The 23248-nt window shown below is 34.8% G+C and overlaps 1 long non-coding RNA gene across 1 annotated transcript; it reads right to left on the bottom strand.

Annotated features, from left to right (window-relative positions):
- Positions 1-17421: 17421 nt before the first annotated feature.
- Positions 17422-19144, bottom strand: LOC137931695 (uncharacterized). Its single transcript, XR_011109053.1, has 2 exons — positions 18958-19144; positions 17422-17607 (listed from the first exon to the last, which is right to left on the bottom strand). It is a non-coding gene; the product is annotated as an uncharacterized lncRNA (long non-coding RNA).
- Positions 19145-23248: the final 4104 nt, after the last annotated feature.

Below are 23248 nucleotides of genomic sequence, written 5' to 3'. Positions count from 1 at the left end.
CTATTATGATCTTAAAATAATGAAGCGGAATCGTTAAGGACAGATTTACGACTCTACCACGCGAGGAAACGAAAATAAAATTGGCAATTCTTTGCTCTATTCAACTATAATTGTTCTTGGATATCTTGCCTTCAAGTCTTCGCTATTTATTAGCAGTATCACATATATTTATTTATTTATTTATTCAACTCGTTCTGTGTGTGTTTAGCTGTTGCTGTATGTGCTATCTCTACCGTTTAAACTAAAGTGCTAGAGATATTATAATATATTTACTAATAAACACATACTTAACTAGGTGTATATAATATATGGATAAATAACTCATATATGTATACATATACTATATCTAATGTAGTTCAATATTAGAAAAAGATGTAAGGATTCCTCCGCGAAATGATCTCAAACCTTTAGAACTTGTACAGGTTTGACGTCTCTTATTCAGAGAAGAAGTTATGATGAGGAAGATGTGAAGATGTGTGCAGACCACCAAACACGAAATGGTGACACATGAGAACCGGTGCTGGTGCTGAAAATGAGAAAACCAGGTTCCAAATCATCAGCACTGGCCAGGGGCTTAGAATGGAAAAACAAACAAGACACAAACGATTTTAGAACATAAGTTAGTAAATAGTTTGAAATAGTTTGTAAACACTGACATGTAGAAACGTGACATGTCTGTGTAATATACAAAAAAGTATACAATGAAGGTCAATAATACAAAAATAATGAAGGCAATACGTCAAACTAGGTTCTAGAGATGGATAATTTATCTTACGTCGAACATTTAACCGGTATAATAGTTTTATAAAACGCTCTGAGTGCTCAAGCCGCAGGAGGCTGAGTGGTTTCGCGTGTAGCACCTCATCTGAGAGGGAGGTCCCTCCTGACGCGCAGCCTTTTCTAACTAGGTACAACAATGTGTTGAATTCAGATTAATATCTAATATATAAAATTCTCGTGTCACGGTGTTCGAACTTGAACTCCTCCGAAACGGCTTGACCGATTTTTACCAAATTTTACATGCGTTTTCAATATGTCTGAGAATCAGCTACTATTTATTTTCCATACCCCTAAGTGATAAGGGTGGTCCGGTCCACCCCTAAATTTTATTTTTAATTTTTTAGACAATTTTTTTGGTTTTTATTTTATTATGATACAGCATACAAAAATACATACAAACCTAAATTTTTTCACCCCTCTACGATCAACCCTTATCTTACATTTGTCAATTAAAAACTATAATTTTTTGCAAAACAACGTTTGCGGGATCAGCTAGTTTTTTATAATAAAAAAAAGTTTAATAACTTTAACTGGTATCTATATAGCTATTATGTTTTTATTATTATTATTATTGATTATACATCTCTACTTTAAAACGGCACAGATCTTATACAACCTATTTACAGTTTTTTTTTTCTTTTTTAATTTCTTTGTTACTGAATCTAATTACCTTAGCTCTAGCTATTGTCACCGTTATATATAATCATAATTTTAGTGTGAATTATATTAGACTGTATTTTGGGAATCGAAGCCGCGACATACGATTGCAAGTCCTTTACCGCTACGCAACCATTGCTCAAGTCTAAAGAATACATAGAGTCTGAACTTAAAGACCTGTTAAAGATATTAATAAAGTTCGCAAAAGACGCGACTGCCCAAGACCACTGTTATGACCGGTCTGTTTAAAAAATATGTATATTAATTATAAATAATAATAATTTCTAGACAGAAGGTAAATATTACACAGTACAACAAAAAATAGTAGTAACTTAAAATATAAAATATGAAAAGATTTAAAAAATTATAAAATTACAAAGTGACTAATCTACGGTATGATTTTTAATCTTCTGCTAGAACAGTTCCGTAGGTGAAGGCCTCCTCCTGATATAGGTTTATTAAGTTTTATAAGTTTATTGAGGTTTTAATTTTCTTTGGAGGGTTTTGGTCTTGATCTTCCACGGCGATCAACCGGCTTGGAAGATGTGTTTTGTTTTGTTTTTCAAATTCTCTCGTGTTATCTGTGACAGAGGATGACGCTGGTGTCAGTTGCTATATATTCTTGTTCTTGTTGCTTTGTTGTGTTGGTGTTACGTGTGGTCCTTTCGTGGACAAGAAGCTCAGAATTCCACACTTCAGTACACCGTCCGACGAACAAGATTTTGTTACTATATAACTTAATTTAAAATAGGACTATATAAAACATAACTTATAATTCTAGAACTGGTTGCCGATTTGACTAATCCATCACTACTATTTCACGGTTCTATATTTAAAATTTGAGTGTCGTTCATTTCGTAGGACATGTTAAAAGACTTTTTCTTCTTCTCATTCGTGCACAGGTCAGAGTGGTCATGGTCATGCCCTGATCGGTTCTGGTACATCTACTTTTCTGATCATTCGTCGCCATGCAGCTCAGTGTTCGGCGGATTGAGATCATTCATTTACTGACTTATTAATGACAGTTTTAATGGTGTCTGTTCATCTTGAAAAAGTAAACATAGTAAACAAGACATTGGTTAATTATTATAAACAAGGAATTAGATATCTGAGCATATAAGCATTATTACAATAGAAATATGTATATTACGGTTTTATACATAAAATAAAAATAAACGAGTGACTATAGAAATATATTATTTAACAAAATCGTATGTTGTTCTTATGTTATTGTTACGTACTGTGGGTTCTGACTCGAAATGAAAAACCAATGGTTTACAAAGAGTCCTTTATTCACAAATCAGATGGTCACCCTACTTTAACGCAAATTGTACTTTCGCTTAATCCAAATTTCACTTCCAAATCGATCATGAAATCACTGTCCAAATAACTTACCAAGTATTCACTTTGTATCACTGGTCGTAAATTTTAATCTTATAACTCAAGAAACATCACTGAATTGTCGACATGAGGAGTGCACCTATTTATACTCCGGAGAAGGTTCTAGAAAGTTCTCGATAGTACTCGGTTAGAATTTCCGAGAACCGTACACAAAGATCTATAAATAACTTCAAGGTCACGCGTGTTTACGGCACTTCTTGATACTAGGGTTTAGTGTTTATTGTTTAGAGGGTTCTGTAACTCGTGCTTTGTAACATTATACATAACCATGACGGCAAATCAAGTTAAACAAAAATATATGAATTTTAACACTAGATATGCACTTGTTAGAAATAAAACTTGCAACTCTAGACCATAAAGTTAAAATCTCAACTACTAACTTATGTTAAACATGTGTTTGTGTAAATATTTGCATGCTTACATCTGATACTTGTGTTTAAAAGCTCGACAAAGAAAACTATAGAGCATTCATGTATCACTAAAAATATTTAAAACAATACATCTCCATTCCTCGGAACAAATACAGGAAAGGTGTTATCTAAAAATGGAATGGAGTAGTTAAATCGGAACCGCAACAAAAACATCCAATTAATTTATTAATATAAACATTTCGCGGGCAATTTATTAGCCGCACGGTAATAAAGTTCTTTTATTTTTGTATCGTTGATTTAGAGGTAATAAAGATAGATAATAAAATAATGTTATAAAATATTGCGGTTTGCGTAAATATTTAAGGTAGAAATATTTTAAATTAAACGATTTTTCTAACATATTTCAATCGCGATTGCTTAAAATATCGATAAATTTATTATTCTTATCTTAAAACGTAGTCAGTGTTGCAGGAAGACTTGTCATTGTGGTGATCTTTGCATCTATTGGTATGGTGATGCATAATACAAACTGTGTTTGTGTAAATCTAAGTTGCATCGAACTCTAATAAGATCTAGGAGTAAATCATAAATAGTTAGTCAAATAAATAACAAAGTAGAGGATGTAACAGACCGTTTTCAAAAATCGTGTCGCCGTAGTTGGCGACAATACTAACATTTATTTTGGTGATCAATTAATGTCGGTAGGAGTCTCCTATTATCCCATTTATGATGACCGAGGATGTAAAACTAACTAAATACTTTGCTAATGTGTTCGAATAACGTAACAAGGTAATTGATTATATATAACTAACCTGTTATGATGCTGGTTAGCTGTTATGATAAAAGCCTTAATGGATTGACACTTTTTTGTTTGTTGTATGTATATGTATATCTATGACTACATTTTTAACAAGTTATTATTTCTAATCAACAATATATTGACCTGCGTTATTAACAACCTTTTGCCATGTAATATATAAACTTTCAATGCCGCGGTATATATAATAAATATGTACTCTATACAAAAATCAAGTTTCAGATATAATAAATAAATTAAAGATGATATAGAAAGTAAAATTGTTTTCAAAATACGAATTACTACCCAAGTTAAACGTTTATTGATTTTTAACTATTTTTGTCTGCAGAAATAGTACCACATGAAGTTATAGTTGCATTTTATTAGGAAAAATTAAAATTAAAATTTAATGTCATAAAAGTTTTTTTTTTATGGCCCTCGCTATTGGGAGCCTCTCGTACCCCCTATCTAGTTTGGGACAGAGAATTTATTTACACATAATTTTTTCAGAGTTTTATCTTTATTCGACACTCACTTTCATACTTCTCAATTTCTTTTATTCTTTTCTTTTATCCTAATGTCATAACTATTAAAGCAAAATAATTATTTTGACAAATAAACATCCTACAGACATTCGCCTAAATTAATGATAAAATAATTACAATAACTAATACAAAATTGAAACAAAAAAAATTATGACTGTTCACCAAACTTATTTTAAATATGAAACTGTAACGAAAAAAGCAAAAGGTAAGTAAAGGCATAGAGCAGTGGTAAACCAGCGGTACAAGACTGAGACTTGCGATCTTAGGTCGCGAGTTCGATTCCAGGGATATGACGTCAAATAATTGACACTTTGTGCATTAATTATATACGATTGCTAATGCTCACATACAAACCATATAGTATACCATAATAGCGCTAAGCGTCGCGATTATTGTATATCCCATAGATTTGTTTGAAGAAAGCTTTTAACTTACAATGGAGCCTTTGGACTCAAAAGACGATTTACAATATTATCACCTATACAGTTTTGGAACTACATATAAAATCTTTAAAGTTCTTTACTGACAAATGTGCTATACATTCACTCCTTTAAAGCTTTTACATCTACAGAGATTCTCACGGTGTGTTGGATTTATGAGGAATAAGGAGATTCGTAGTGAAAAGAAAGTATTACTTTTATTTTTGTACGTATGTACGAAATAATACAGCGGATAATTAGCGGACATAGTTCTGGAAAAAGTCGAAGAGTGGGAAGTCCCATTGCAAGTAGAGCAAGTACAGGTGGTCGCAGAAGTCTTAAGGAGTAGAGACAGTACGCTATAGGATGTCCTCTAGGAAGGTAGACAGGTGACCTTGTTAGAATGATATATTGGCTATTTAAAAGTATTGAATTTGATATTTGAACCTTACGTTGGTAGTACTGTGCGTATACCACTTAGAAATCAGGGACGTGAACGCCCAAAATTAACATAATCCGCTCTTAATGTCAAACGTACATCGCGCGGTCAGCGTTCATGTTTAGATTCGATAATTACACGGCGGCCGGTTATGGTTGATGCGCATTTTGAATAGCAATACACGCTAATGGAAATAACGTTGCAACTAGCTCATAGTACACAGGCGCCCGCGGGGGCGAGCGGGAGTCGGGGCGGGAGAAAGGGGCGCGGGGGGCGAGCTGCGTGTCGTCAATTTGTTTGTAGGCGGATTAAACAGACGCATTAAGCGTTGTCACAGTGTAGTTGTACACCGTATTCATTACCACATTTGTATGATTTTCATTGATGACCAATATTTAGCCACTTCCACATATGCAGTGGTAGTCATGCAATAAAGTGCTACGCCCGCCAGCCCGCTGATAAATGCGTATGCGGCAAACAATGCAAATCACACAACCGCCACCGCCAAATCACTCAACACGTGTTTCACTCCTCCATGGGGCATCTTCAGGAGTTATGTTACACCGATTAGTGCTAAACACAGAGTGCCTTTTAGGTGTCTCTGGGATTCCCCCATTACATAGACAGATGTCAAGGACACTGTAAATCGATGAATGCGGGCAGCGCAACACTAATCACTATAGCAATTTTGGGGTCGATCTACGCTTAGCAGGGAGTCTGTACTAAAAAAACATTCATAAAAGTCGCAATATAAGCAAATACAGATGGTTCACTGCGTTTACTACATGGGATGATACAAGAAAATATAATTAAGCACTAATTTTGTACACCATTATATTTCGTTGTGATACTACATTTGATATCACGGAAATAATCACTTTTTCATTGGACAGTACTTTTGCCATTTTTAAACGGTTTTATTTAGTTCGACCCGTACGGAATTTATTTGGATCAAAATTAGAAGTTGAAATTTAAGCACCTTCCCGTTGTCAGATTGATCTGAAATTTGGTACACACGTTTAATTTAGATGACAATACAATATAATAAAATCAATAACATTATAAATCTAAGATGGCCGCCGATACAAAATGGCGGATTACATATTTTTCCTTAACCCCCTCAATATGGGTATCAAATGAAAGGGCTACACTAGTAAAACACGATGATTATGTCAAAATTTAAAATTCAAAATGGACGCCGTTCCAATATGGCGGACTAGGTACATATTTTTCCACAACCACCACAATATTGGTATCAAAAAACCGTTTAACTTAAAAGTTTTTTAAATGTATTTATATAGTTTTTTTATATCAGCTGACATAAATGAAATCAATAACTCTAATAATATATTATGCTGTTAAATTATATATTATGCTGATAATAAAAAGCTACTCTATTGATACTGCTAGGATAGTGTATTTTAATTATTTCTTTAGAGTAGAGATGCGAATATTTAAAATATATTGTTTTTGCAAAAGAGAGCCATCAGAGCTAACTACAAATTAGGGCCGCAAATATCCTTGAAAAAGCGCATTTAGAGGTCAATATTCTTATAGTGTACGCTTACAATAAATATAATCATTTAAAAAAAACAGCTGACTTCCACAGTTCATATAAAAAGCACCATGAAAAACTGTTTGTACCAAAGTTTCTACTGCAAAAAGTCTAATTCATTTGTAATAAGCAGAATCAGAATTTTTAATTCAATTTCGCAAAATGTTATTAGATACCATTTATAAAATTCAATATTTAATGGAATCAGGCGTTACCTCGCGGAAGTCCATCCTAAGTAAGAAAAGGACCAATATTTAGCCACTTCCGCACATGCAGTTAGTGACTTTGACTCTGTGTTTGGCACTAATCGGTGTAACATAACTCCTGAAGATGCCCCGTGGAGGGGTGAAACACGTGTAAGTGATTTAGCGGTGATAGTTGTGTAATTCGCATTGTTTGCCGCATACGCATTTATCAGCGGGCTGGCGGGCGGTGCATTTTATTGCACGACTACCACTGCATGTGCGGAAGTGGCTAAATATTGGTCCTTTTCTTACATATAAAATTCAAAACGCATATTAAAAGTGAATTGATGGAAAAGGTTTATTATTCAATAAATGAATATTTATATGACAGGTATCCTTGGCAGTGATGTCCCTTGATCATTTTGATTTCAATTAGACTTGAAGTGTATGATTTCTTACTGTTTCTATTCCACAACTATAACACCTAGCGAAGTAGAGTAGAGTGTAAAATGAATAAGATAAAAAAAATACTAAGTTGACCATCATAAATGAATGTTAAATTTATTTGTATTTTTAAAATAAATAACCAAAGTTGACCCTCTGCTCTCTGTTGCTCTACACGATCGAGTCCCTCAATCGACTATTGGACTGATCGCTCGCAGTCCCGGATTCATTCCCGGCTAATTACACGAGCTCATTGCGCGCAAACAAACTTCGTTTCGTCAATAACTACGCTCGACGCAGTTTAACCGTTAATATATGTATATCTACTGAATATCTGCAGCATACAACAGATATATATTGGTAACAAAGTTCAATGTATCTAAAACCACGAAATAATATCTTTTTAAAATAACTACCTACATTTTCACTGCATAAAGTATATAATTAAAATAAATGAGCCTTTATTCCTGTTTCTTTTATAGTTACGTCTTCTAAAAATTTTCGGTTTTTAGAATTTTTCCTGAATTTATTTACGTACGTTCTTTGCATCACCTCTCATCGTTCACCACAATTTTTACACTGTAACATTTTATTTCTCTTAATTTTATTACTTATTTTTCAGTAGTGTCAGAATATGTGTCGACTATCGCCACCTCATGAAGAGGCAACACTACCCCTCTCTTTCCTTCTTTTCAGCTACATCTCACACTTTGCTATCTTTCTTTACTACTTAATGCTGTTTTAGTTTACGATGATACTATATAACTACTACAATCTTTCCCAATCTAATGTTACAACAATTAATTAATCTACACTACGTTTTACACATAATATACTAATACTTATATACCATCGGGCGATCATATACCTCCAACAGTTTCTCCTTTGACAAATACCTCCTCTAAAATCATCTGTTCCCCCCCTTTTTCCCTTTATATTATTTTATTCTAGACCAGCTACTTTTTTAATGTCGTAATCCCATCGAGTGAAAACATTACTCATTAGTAAATCATTTCGAGATAAGCATGCGTTTACATGCTATAAAAATATCAGTCTACATGTGGAGTTTGTGTGAAGCGGTTGCGATCTCTGCAATGTTCATTATTCCTTTTAAACTTACGATTTAGCGTATTGAACTGGTTTATACTAAACCTGTTATTTAATGCGTTCACTGATACCTATTTAATTTGTGACTTGGTGTAATTTTCAAGAACATATGATTTATGTATTTATTTAAAAGAATTTATTTGATATAAATTATATATTGAAAACATGCAAAAAATAATACATAATCTAAACAATCCCTCGGTATAGCGCTGTTTTTCTTTAAAGTCAACCTGTACTTGGATCATCATTTGCTATGATTCGTTATGGAATACGGTTTCCAGCTGAATTTATTTTTCATGAATTTTTCTTTTTAGCCGATGGAGGCTGACTGTAAGGCATAAGCATTCCCCAAAGATCGCGATGATGACCGATACTGTGCTTATTAATGGAGTGTCTAAATAGCCTCCCTGATAAGAGAAGAAAAAACCAAAGAAGGGTTTCTTCAACTCTGTAGAAAAATAATAAGTAAAGTAATAGACATAAATAAAAGCTAATAAAAATGTAAAAACAAAAATAAAAAAATAATGTAAAACAAAGTAATATTGTAATAATCCAATATAGAAATAAAATAATAAAAATGTAAAGAGTAATGAGGGATGTATGAAAGGGATTATAGAGCGAAAGGGAAAGACAGAAGAATTGTGGTAAGAATGAAAAGAACGAAACATCATACGATGTATGAAAGACGATAATAAAAAAATAATGTGAAAAAAATTAAATAATGTTGACTAGTCCCTGTCCCACACAAGATAGGGGGTACGATGCTCCCAATAGGGGGGGCCATTAAAAAAAGGGAGTGTCTACTTATGAAGCGTCAACCATATCGTGGTCGCCACTCAAGGAACTTTCTGCCTCAACGGCCATCAGTTACACAAGGGTATTGCCCTGCCCGCACGAGCAATTCTTTGAGCTACGTCAGTGAACTTGGTTCTTTTGCGTATCTTCTCATTTCTGATTCGATCTCGCAGCGACACTTCAAGTTTAGCCCTCTCCATTGCTTTCTGGGTAACCTTGAGTTTTCTTATGAGGCCTGTCGTAAGTGACCAAGTCCTGAATTTTTGTCATCCCTTTTCTAGTATTAACTGCACCTTATACCTTGCCGTTATTGTAGCAATAATAGTTTTGTGTCTGTCAATACGAGGGCTATATATGAAAACAATAAAAAAAATAGATTATAGATTTTATACATATTTGTTTTTATCTTCATATAATTTAAAATAAACAATAAATATAAGTGTTCGTTAATATAACAACACAATTAACACTCCTTATGTACCTTATATCACACGGTTTGTTTAAGCATATAATTAAAATTAATTCAACCGACCTGGCAGTTTGCACCGCGATTTAAAAAAAAATAGATCGCGTTGCAATTCGAAATTTAAATTAAATTTTGCAACTCCGACCACAAATAGGCGGGTGATAGCCGCGGTATCGGCCACAGTCGAGTGGTCGCGTACAAATAAACGCTTGATTTGATCCGTGCCGCTTTGCAGGCTTCCGCGCGGGTAGCGGCTAGCAGGAGGCGGGTAGCGGGTAGGGGTAGGCGGTAAAAAGTCAAACGGATCCGTCGGATTACGACCGATTTAACGCGGATAGAGGTTAATGAAGCAATAGTTGTTCGATCGCATTTTAAAACTTCGTTTATCGATTTATTAGTACATGTTTACATTGACCGATGTTCGAGAATGTTCTGGAACCTTACATATTTCGATAAATCTCTTTGAACTATTTGTGAAAGTAGGATATTCTAGCTTACATACAAAACTAATTCACAATTATATACCGTATTAAAAATGTCATAGCAAAAAATATGAGCAAGATATTATACAGGATGTTTAGTTACAGGCTTAAAAGCTTTTAAGTGTCTAGTTCATATGTCAACAAAGAACTTTAAATCTTTTATACTTATTTCCAATCATACTGTATGATTCTGAAACATGTTACATTTACACAGAATGCAGATAGTAGACAATAATACATTTTGATATTTTGATAACGATTTCTCAACTTTCAAGAATTTATAATAACATTTTTGTGTGAAGAAAAAAATTGTTTCGACGAAATGAACCTTGCTAAGATTTTATTAAGAAACCTGTCAACTATTAGCAAAAATATTTGTTCAACGTTAGTATACGTTCCTTATTGTTTCTCGTAGTATACAGGGTGATTGGTTAAAGGTGCAAAAGCCGAATAAATGAATAGTGTATATTAGCAAAAAGCTATGAAACTTTTATTACAATTTCTTGGAAATATGTTATATTATTTTTTGCATTGAAAAGCGACTGGCCAATAACTTCTAGCAGCAAAATATCAGAGAGAACAGACAGTAAAGAATAATTTATTTTAATATGTTTATTAATCCGAGCATTAAAAAGGTTTTTTCTTACAAGATTATCATTACATTATTTACTATTTCTAAAACTATTAATTTTTGGATGAAGTAAACCATATATTATTTGATAGCAAATGAATTATGTATAATCACAATAATCACCCTGTATATCCCGAATAATATGTCTACGATTTGTTATTATACAAAATGCCATAAGCATTCATAACACAAAAATAAAAGCTCTAAATAATTTTTATGGTTTTAATTAAGAATAAATATTTTTATAAATGTTTCTTGTCCACATTGTATCTCTAATATTGGGACCCCTTCGCAGGTGTACGCGGTTAGAAGGTCCACATTTGGCGCTCTAAATTTACGGCCTCTTGACCAAATACACAACGATATTTTATCTTAAATATTGTTTATAGCAAAATCGCCATTTTATAGCAAGAGCAAAAATTTGCTATTTATAAATATCAGGCGCTTATTACAAAAAATATACACCTATTACTAGCAAACATAAGTAAATAAATGCACTAATAAATTAATTATAATAACTAATAGAGTAAATTTAACAGCTATGTAGAAAGCTTTCATAAAATTAGAAATTTTTTGTGAACAACTGTATATGAAATTACAATACACTCATATGTAATGTCTCTTAACTATCTTATAATACATTAAAGAAGCTTATTATACACAAGCTAAACCCTAAAGTTTTAATTAAATTTGCTTATCAGTTTGTGATCATTTTTGAACATGAACGAATTCCTATGGAGTTACATCTTATTCAACCATGCAAGGTAAGTTCAAATTGGACACAGTTTTAATTTTTTAAGACGGAATACACTCACGGTCGTATCCATTAGAGACTACGAGAAAACAGCTAGTATTTTGTTTAATAAATGGGCAGACTGTATGATGAATATGTTGAAAAACTTTGGCCACTTGTGAGAAAAATTACTCCACTAACCTTTCGACTGCAGTCAACCTGGAAAGGTAGAATTCCAGGCTCAGAGGCAGAAGATAGATACTACGTGTCGTGGTGGGAATGGCTAGTTCTTTTCAGTTGCGGAAACAACACTCGGATAGCAAACTTCTTAGGAATAATTAGTAGAAATAATTAACAATAGAAGCACCTAATTAGCACTTTTATTGGAAATGTTCGTAACGATGCTATGGAGTAGAAGAAAGCTGCACGGAAACTGCACGCCAAAAAAATTAGTGGAGTTTTTTTTTATATTTTCCTATAACATTGGGCAAAGGATTAAACAGAGACCTTCCTTCTATCTTTGTTTGTTAGTCTACATAAGACTTTTTTAATGAGTCCGTAGACAGTTGGCATTTTCAAATATTCATGGTCAGTATTTGTTAGCGTTGGAGAATTTTGATGTTAGAGCGACATATAAACGCTTGTAAAAACCTAGAATAATGTATTTATAAAGCATCGGAATTGCTTTGCTGCCGTAAGAAGTAAAAGTGATCACAAAAAATCACCCTGTCAGAGTTTGTTGTATGCTTTTTTGAGTTGAGGGCGTGTTTGTAATTCTTATAGCTTAGGTTCAAGGTCGCCCTTGTAGGGGAGTACAATCTGATACTAGTTTGTAACCTCTGGAATTCTTCTAGCATTCTTCTCTTGACTTAGACAAGAGGTCACTTTAAATTACGTGAATAAATGAACTAATGGGCCTATGTTCGGTCTTAGATTATAGATAAGGTCCGTAATCTAAATTTCTTTCTACAATTTTTGGATCAAAAGCAAAAAATCTAATTCCTATTTAAAGACCATCTTTTAAAGTTAAAGTTCAAACACCTCCTCGCTAAGAGTATAGTGATGTTTAAATAAAAAATCGTAGGTTAATAAATTAAAAATAAATAAAAACAAAATTATTTAGTAACCTTTATTTTTATGTTTCAAGAAAAAACAAATGATGATTCGCATCAAGGGGAATCTGGTAGCAAACCGCAAAAGCATGCGCCAAACATGCACCAAGCGAAATCTATCTTCACACACGCTTCATGGCATGGGTGTATGCACTCGTCGGAAATTTTACATTTATTTTTACCAACTAAACCTGTAAATATTTAAACAAAATTAGCTTATCGAAAAATTGAGACGGGTTTCATGTATATATCATCAAGCCAGACCACTGCAGGGGTCGCCCTCCAAACATCGCCGCGATTACAGGTACATTCCGCGACCGTGACTATATCGTTGATCCACATAGTGGGGGACCTTATAGCGCTGGTCGCTATTCGAGAAAATTTGGTCCCCAATTTGGATAAATTGATATCACCGTAAAACTATATTAAGCAATATACATGGGGGAGGCATATGATCTGCAGGGGTATGATGATGATGTTTATTATTATCATCTTTTCAGTCATAGAAATTCCACCGCTGGACCCAGGTACAGGTTTCTTTCCTTCCGTATTTTTCCTATCTTGGGTACACATCATCACATTATTTGAGTTTTCATCTTTGTTTCTTTCTAAATGTCATTAATTCATTCATCTTTCATTCTTTACAAATTCTTTCATTCCAATCATTTTTCCTAAACCTTTCATTCATCCGTTACATTCGTTGCCTTTCCACCAGAATACTATAGATATACATTTTTCTCTTCTGCTTTGTGTTTTAATTCTTTATTTGATTTTTCTTACATTTGCATTCTTTTACAACTTTTTACATTAATCGCAGATTTAAGTATTTAATTTTACTATTCTTATCTACACATTTGTTTTTATGCCTACTTGTTCCTTCTAAGACCCCTATTGGACCAGTTAGAAGCAACGTAAATCCAGTATCTTCTGATGACCTGAACAAAGTCATCTACCCAGTTTAGGGACCAACGTCCTAAGCTGTACCTTTCAGTGCGTGGTCTTCAAGATCTCCAGAATCATAATGACCTAACAGCCATATATTCTACGCTCTATGTAGTCTGCCCATTATCACTTGAACTTGCAAATCCGCTAGGCTATATCGCTTACTCTCTTTCGTCTACAGTTCTCCTTATTCCTGATTCAATAATGATGAAATTTTTGACTTAGCATTTGTTAAAAGGATTCAATAACTAGCTCTTCCAACCACTCTTTAATAATCTCACCTAATGACATCCTTAACACGTTCACTGCGGCTTGACGCCGATTCAGCCTCATGGTAGACTTTGCACTGGTGCGGCGCGTAAAAATCGTGTTTTCTCTCTAGTGCGGCGGCTGTTTACACTCAACCGTATGAGATATGACAAAAATAAATATAGCTTTCTTTATGTCTGCGAAGCATTGACTCAATATTGTAAAAAAAATAATTGAAACATGAGGCAGAAAAGGCCTCAACCGCACTACTAGGAAGTTCAGCTTGAGGCTGATTCGACCTCAGCCGCACCAGCTGAAAGTTCTTCAAAATTGGGCCCGCAGTGAACGTGTTAAATTGTAAATCACTTTATTTCACATATAGAAGAGACGTCACCATAGCGTGAGTAAAACTAGTAACAAAAGGCAACAGAGTGTTGCCGAAACAGCTACCTGGATGATCCTTTGGGTCTTTATATTTCCTTAAATAATCCTTGAGGCCGCCCCTCAAGGTAGAGAACTTAGGACGAAAAAAGAGAAGGACTTCGCTAAAATGAGATTAAGACACTAACAAACATTTGAAATAATAATATAGATGTTGAACTTAAAAACCTTGAGACTCTGAAGATAAATAACTTATATTTACCTGAGCCAGTCGAAGAGGTGGCAGTCGGGTTCAGAGGTATCGGATCCCCATATCCGCTGAGGGCAAGCGCAGTTGCGAATAGAACCGAGATTATCACAATGAACTTCATGTTATCTGAGAAATAAGTGTTCCGACTGCACTGTTGGCCTTGTTTTTATGCGCTGCGTTGGAACAATGCTTAACCACATTACTTCATCTTTAGAAACGGCTCATTACTCTTGATTTGAACGCCTATTATATTAATATTATCGATAACCGACCTTGTAATGACTACATTCAATAGAATAAAAGAACAATAAAAGAAACATTTAATTGCCCTCATATATTAGCGTATTTCACTGATATAAGTGGCTCTTTATCTATATCTGCACTTAGATATACTCTCTCTTCTCTAACTGCCTTAATATAGTCTATGGCAGATAACTATCAGAGGCTTTACGTTATCGTGGAAGATGATCATGCAATTATTTTATTATGAAAGTAAAGAACCTTTAGTGTACTGCACAAAGCACAAAGCAAACGCCTTTAACCGTCCCGTGTACCCTTGGAATAGTTCCCTAAGTAGAATTTCTACCAGAGCCTAAGTCTTTGCGAAATAAATAACTATTATTGAACAATATAATGCTTATTAACAATCTGACCGTCCATAAAGTGACCAGGGAATAATTGAACCAAAAAAAAATTACATTGACGATCCTGTGAGTATCACAAACTCCAGGTAGGATAAAGATAGATCACAGAATATTTTAAAATTGATGAAAGCTTAAGATTCCTCGTTCTCAAGGAGTTCAGAGACCTTTTGATTATATATATTATAACAACAATAAGGTAGAGTCATTTTTTTATTAGTGTGATAAACATTTTTACTTGTCTAACTAAACAAAACTTTTTTTTTCAAAGTTTACCCCGACTATTTATATGTGTGTCATCATCCATCACTCTTTTAATCAGCCCTCTAATAATCATCAGAATGATGAAGAGTTTATATCAATTATTCAACATTTTAACTGATTAAAAGCTTAGCACAGGAATTTTTGACACAGCGTGTTGGATGCTAGATCACTAACTTTTTTATTATTTTTTTCCAAAGTTTTACAACCTTTTTTATTTGTACATTCAACCGGATCGGTTTAGCATTTGATGATGTTTTAAGATCGATAGAAGACTCTGGATGCAGGAAGTTTCTTACTGGTTGCAATGGAAATATATTGAAGTGTGCTACCTCCATTTAAGGATGTATTGCGCCTGAAATTATGATAATAATGAAAAGTGTTGAAAGAGTTTCTTATATGATTTCAAGAGGATTTTGAAGTCTACGTTATTATAAATAAGATTCTGTACATGATTTAATGTTAAAAAAAATTCAATCTTAATCAAAATGAAGACGTCGACGTAACATATAAAGTATCCCAAAATATATAAATTTAAAAAACATTGATTGAAATCTTACAAATCAAAAAAATGAAGGCATAACAAGAGATGACATAGATGAGATATTTATTAAGTAAGAAAAGGACCAATATTTAGTCACTTCCGAACATGCAGTGGTAGTTGTGCAACAAAATGCACCGCCCGCCAGCCCGCTGATAAATGCGTATGCAGCAAACAATGCGAATTGCACAATTGCCAACGTTAAACCACTCAACACGTGTTTCACCCCTCCACGGGACATCTTCAGGAGTTGTGTTACACCGATTAGTGCCAAACACAGAGTCTCTCGAGATTTCTTTGCACGACTACCACTGCATGTGCGGAAGTGGCTAAATATTGGTCTTTTTCTTACTTAGAATGGACTTCCGCAAGGCAACGCCTGATTCCATTAATTATTTGAGATATTTATTTACAAGAATGTAAATGGAAAGTAATTAAAATTATAAAATTTAACGCAGACGAATATTGAAAAAGTTATCTGAAAAGATAATGTTTAATAACTTTGGAATTTTTAACAGAACTATTATTGATCGTCTACTTCCTATTTATTTATTTATTTTTAACTATTTTATTTATATCTCTACCCTGCTTAGCAAGGTGTTATATTTATGGAGAAGAATCAGGAAGAAATTCCACAACAACACATCTTTTACTAAAGTTTAACAATACAGATTCAAATACAAACATTCATCAGATATAGCCTAAATTAAATCAAAATAATCAAGCGACATAATTACTAAGGATTCTTTTATTCATTTATTAATTATTTATGTAACATAATAAATTTGGTCTAAGTTATTACGTCGTAAGATTCTTTCAGACCAATTGCGTAGATTATAAATTTCTTTATTTATATATTTATTTACTTATATTTTATTCTATACCATAGAATTTTTGTAAAAAAGAAACGATATATGTAGAGTTCCAAGAGACTTATAGAAATATTCTTTACTACTGTGAAAAAATAAGCCTTATTTATCGGAGGGAAATTTTCCAGATGTTCAAGATAATCTGCCCCTAGGGGGAGGATAGGGTTATGTAGGATTTCTACCCACTAATCCCACCACTAAAACCACCTCTCAGGTTGTAGTCCTCTTTGGGAGAGACTGCGGTATCTTTTGGTTCGGAATAACCGCAGTATCTCACGCTATGATCTTTTGGATAACCCGTCCTGGGAAAAATATAACCAAGCTTAACAAAAGCAATAACAGATTAGGGTACAAAAAAAAACAGATTCATTATTTTGTGACATTTATTTGCAACATTTATGGAATCACATGTTGTGAATCAGAGGGCTCGAAGCACTTAAATACTGCAGTAGCATACATTTGCTAGGCATACTGCTCTCTCACCTGTCGGGCAAGCCCTCAGGCACGGGTTCTTGCACTCATCAGAGACGTTACAGTAAGTTGTCCTTGCAGAATCTGTGAAATTGTTAACAGATATATCTTCTCATAGCATTGATATAAATTTAGCGGCAAAAAACAGAATAAATTCATAACAGCTTAAAATTTTAAATAGTCTGTTAAAAAAGTAGCTTGAATTTCAAATTTCTGTGTCAAATTTCATTACGGCGTTTGCTGCGCGATCTTTTTCATTAAATTAACATATTAATGATGCCGCAGCTACCGTAATAGAAATAAAGAAAAGGATAACTATATCTTTAATGAAGAGGCTACACAATATTTTTTATGACCTTCATTATTAGAAAATCATTGTTCACTCCTAGCTCGGGAAAGACAGAGATTTTATTTTTCAATTTAATATCTCCTTCTGTTATTTATTTTGCCTAATTCACCTCTTCCATGCATTACATTTTCTTTCGCTCCTTTCGTCTGACTTACATCTCGATTCCTTTCGTATTTCTTCTTTCATTTTCTCTTTCCGTACATGACCTTACTATCTTCTTTACACAATTTTCACGGTATCACAATTAATTAAAAAAATAATTTAGAGACAGAATGAAAGTATATAAGAAATTAAGGAAGATGAACGAATGATGATGAATAAAATTAAAATATTGGAAAAAAATTGAATTTAAAAACCTCACACTAACAATGCAGCGCAAAACAAATCTGCACTCGTCAGCTAAATGTCATAATATAGAGCTTCTCACTTTCATAACACCGTCTACTGCAAAAAGTCCTAAAAGATTCTTAGAAAACCTAGTAAACGCGGATGTTATACAACCCCAAAGAAATATTTATTCTACACCATTTATACAAGAAGCTCACATACATTAAAGGAACATAGAGAGATATGCAGGAAATTTCTTGACGAGATCAAAAACGGGGAGATTCGTAGTGTAACGAGGCTAGGGGATTTGCAAGTCGAAGTGACAATGGAAAGACCACTGAGCATGAAGAACAAATGGCTGCTGGGCGTTAAGATTCAACTGTGGACACATGGACCAGCAAACGCAGCATAGGATGTCCAAAAGGTGGATGCAGGTCGGTTTTCACCGGGCCTATTGGAAATATATGGGAAATATTTAATGGAATCAGGCGTTCTCTTGCGGAAGTCCATCTTAAGTACGAAAAGGACCAATATTTAGCCGCCACCGCCAAACCACTCTTTGTGTGTGGTACTAATTGGTGTAACATAACTCCTGAAGATGCCCCGTGGAGGGGTGAAACACGTGTTGACACTTTGTTGCACGACCACCACTGCATGAGCGGAAGTGGCTAAATATTGGTCTTTTTCTTACATATAAGGGAAATACTGAAATAATAATGATGATGATATAAAAAATATAACAAAATGCTAGTCCTTACTTAAGCCAGACACAGGAACCGAGGCCGAATGTACCGGTATCGGCTGCACATTGTTGCCGAGGGCGAGCGCAGCCGCGAACAGAGCCGATAGGATTACTAGGAACTTCATGTCTTCTGCTTGAGCGACGTGTGTGCCGATTGCGCTTTGCGTGCTGTTTTTAAGCGCAACAGGATACAAGCGCAACGCCACACCGTCATTAGTAACGGTTCGTTATCGGAACTTTACGCATATTAATTTTGATTTAAACGCCTAATAATTCCACCTTATCAAGCCGCAAGAATTGTAACATGATTTTAATCATAGCTGTACATGAACATTTTAATTGTTTATTTCAATTAGGGTCTTTTGCTGACTATCAGGGTTCTTTATGTGCTGCCACGCCATGGGAGGAGCACGTAGGCTTTGGCGATAGACTCAAAGATGATTGTATTGAACATAAGATCTTGGCCTCTAGGACCGAAATATTTTTCTGTTATTTTTGGACTGGATTGTTGTTTCTGCCCAAATAAAATAATTTGATTCCGGATTTAAAATGGCAGGGTATAGAGAACCTATATGGAAGGCGCATGTACAGAATCGAGTATTTTAACGCGAAACTATGGTGTTGTCACATAAGGCTAGGCGTGCAACCGGTATTGGTTTTGACATGGAGAAAGTCCTCAGTAGTCATAGTCTGGTCATCTAAAGAGAGCCTTACAGGAGTCTAATGGAGGCGCTCCGAGTAGGTTCGTTGAGCCCATTTCGAAGGTAAGTAGGAGGGTTGTGGGGAAAGAGGGGATGCGTCTGCCTCTCTCTCTCAGAAACGGAGGCGAGGTCGAGAAAGGAGTGGAAGTATTGCGAGGCGTAGAGCTTCTTATTCTGTTTTAAATGTAACTGCGTAAGTGGTGTAGGTGAAAAAGGAGGTGCACCGTAAAAAAACTCCAGTACTGTCGCAGGGATCGGAGAAAGGGTAGTTGCTCTAAAGTCGACTTCGTTAGGTAAAGAGGTGGTTTTGCTTCCTTTCGTTTAGGGTAGATAAGGTTATATTTTTCTCATTAGAGACCTGGCTGCGTAAACAATCCGCTTCGCGGGGATCAACGGATGTATGAAGGTATTTTTGTAGTCCTGCAATAAAGTATGACCTTTTATTACCCTCACAGCTACCATAAGCCATAAATGTTTTTGCAGGGAAAATTCTATACTTTTTATATAAAATATATATCACTGTTACATGTGTTAGTTTGTAAAGCAAAAAAATTTACGTTTTTAAATATGATTATTTCAAAAAGTAACATACATTTCTTGGACAGGTTAGTGCCGTTGGAATTATTGACCGTGTACATTTTTCAGTTACGATGTTGCTGTGGTCGAGTAAGCATTGCACTTTCGCTATGGAGATATTTTTAAAGAGTTATGGTTATTATACAACTGCCCTTTGATATTATTATTATTATTGTTTAAATTTCGGTATTTGACGGATAAGTGTTGGACCTAGTATAAATTTAATTCAAAATAACTTACGTCATTTTTAATTATTACATTTACGTCGTTACGAATACTTCACGTCCAAAGTCAAGTCGAATTCGAGTGTGAAATTGAAATGAGCATTCTCACTGAGACTTCCAAGAGTTATTATATTTGAAGTTTCTAAAAAGGAACTATAATTCCATCCTTAGTTGTTCAGGAATCCTTCCGCTTCGTAAACTCATTTCCGACGGAGCTGTAAAAGCCTTAGGATTAACAGCACAAACATCTTCGAAACAATATAGTACAGCTATATGCTTAACAGTAAATAGAAGAACACTGACAAGTATACATGATTGTTATATATGTAAAAGTTTTTAGAAATATTTCCAATCAATCTGTATAAACTAATTACTGAAATATGCCTAGTATTAATTTTTACAGGAATGCGACATGCCAAAAACTATTGCCGCAATAAAGTCTACAGGAATAGATAGTAAAATTATTTTTTGTTACGGACTGTTAGCGTTGCGCTAAGTGGGTAAATGTGAACTCACACCCCTGCACCCCTCGGCCTGCACCTAGATGGCCTTTTTTTTTTGTTTCAGTGGGTGAAATCTTCCAGTGTTCAAGATGCCCTGCCTCTGGGGGGAGGACAGGGGTATGTGGGATTCCTACCCACTAACCCCCCCCCCCCCCCCGTCGTCGTCCTCTGCGCTATACGGGGCACCGCGGTATCTCCCGATCAGGGATCGCCACGCGGTCTTCCCTCGCGCCGTGCTATTTTTCGATAGCCCGTCCCGGGGTATGCATGTATATGTTACCCTCGCACCTAGATGGCCTGCGTCAAGCGTGCATTCGCGGAACATCACCCTGCGTCAAGTGTCTCGATACATTCGTCGAAATGACCAAAGGCGATCTCTCCTACCAGCGCGTGTTTCCACGCGCACTATCTCTCAGATACGGTACCTCATATAGCGTAGTTGCTTTGTATAAATTAGTTTTAGTTTATGTGTCAACCATTTCCAATAGTTTTTGTGTATAAATCAGTATCAATAAAAGAGTTTTTTTATTTTATCGTCTAACGAGTTTTGAGAGCTAACACAACGTTACCCGTTGCAGTCCACTAAATATCCTTTGATTCAATATTCTTATTTTTATTCTATTTTCTGAAAATACTTTTTGCACATTTTATATATAACAGAGAAATTATTGCCTAAGGCATTTTCAACCTGTTAGGTAGTACAGAGGTAAATTAATAAAGGTGGTTGAAACACGTTAATATCACGAAAAAAACATAAAAAAGTAAAATTAAATTGAAAGGAAAATAATCAAATTTAAACATATTATATAAATGTGAAAATGGCTACTACTTACTATAATTATATATAAATATACCATAATGTATGATCAAATATCTACAGTACCCGGCGATAAATATTGCACATCGACCTTTGGAAAGAGACAATCGGCTAATTTCGGCTTCGTAGAGCACTATCCCTGTCCCACACTGCCTGTGTGACGTTTTGTTAGTCATATTTCGTGCGACAGAGATAACGCTCACAGACAGGAGTTTAACCCTTTCGTTCCGGGCCATTTAAATGCAACGCAAGATTTCATTGTCAAATTTAACATTAAAAATAAAACCTTAAATAATGGTAAATGGTTTAAAGGGGTGCATAAGGATTTTAGAAAGGCTGTGGTGGAGCATTGCACAAAATAGGTTGGGAAACTCTGGTTTAAGAGAAAGAAATAAATCTTTGATTAATAATAATAATTATAATTGATCATTATAAAACAAACACAGAGAAAATATTATAGGACTTTAATACATAATTCCACGTTCTGCAAAATGAGCAATAAGAAGGATCAGAGTGTTTTTATTCAAATACCACAGTAGCATAAGTTTTTTATACACCAAGTTATTTCACTTTTCGAATAAGGTAAAAAGCATGCACTCTTGCAGTCCAGACCAAGGTCGCACGAAATTGCCTTCGGCGGATATAAGAATTTTCCAAATTCAAATTAATTTTTTGAAGTACACCGTAAAAATTTATGATGATGGAATACGGATCCGAGACGTGGTCATTTGCGACGGGCTTCATAAAAATGCTCAAAGTCACCAAGAAAACAACGGAGATGGCTATGCTCGAAGTTTCGCTGCGAGATTGAATAATAAATGACCAGATTCAAAGAAGAATCAAGATTACCGATGTAGCTCGAAACATTGCTCTTCTGAAGTAACAGTGGCCAAACGGTGTGACAAGTGTATCCCGGGAAACGAATCCGCGACCTACGATCGCAGGTCTTAGTCTTCTACCACTGGGCTACTACTGCTCATGTGGAGAAAGATGGGAGGCGATATATGAGTGAATAAAATCTGCGACATTGAAAGTAATTATGAAGAATACAAGAAAAGAAAGCGTAAGAAATTGATATGCATATGAGAAGTGGAATGCAAAATAAATCCAGTATAAGAGAAAGATAACGACAGGCCCCCAAAAATATGGGCCATTAAAAGAAATACTATTTGTTGCTAAACAAACGCGACTCCGGATAAAGCTAAATAGGCAAATAAGCTATTCAGTATGTAGTTGCTACAAAAAACGCCTGATAGAAATATCCCATCATATTTTTTTAATCAAGTAACAAGTCAATTCAAAGTCAAATCAAGTACAAAGAAAAGTAAGTCCATACCTCCGCGGGTCAAGGGAACTGAACTTGATTGCATTGACACTGGTCGCCTATAACTGCTGTAAGCGATCGCAGCCGCGAATAAAGCCGAGAGGATCTCGAGAAACGTCATGTTACCCGAGCGACGTGTTATTCAAATGCGATTTGCAGGCT

Source organism: Battus philenor, unplaced genomic scaffold, assembly GCF_028537555.1.
Source record: "Battus philenor isolate CCGP_79_NKW_IND1 unplaced genomic scaffold, ilBatPhil1.0.hap1 SCAF_8, whole genome shotgun sequence".
Lineage (NCBI taxonomy): Eukaryota > Metazoa > Arthropoda > Insecta > Lepidoptera > Papilionidae > Battus > Battus philenor.
Note: the sequence above shows the minus strand (reverse complement) of the source record. Positions and strands in the feature narration are given on the sequence as shown.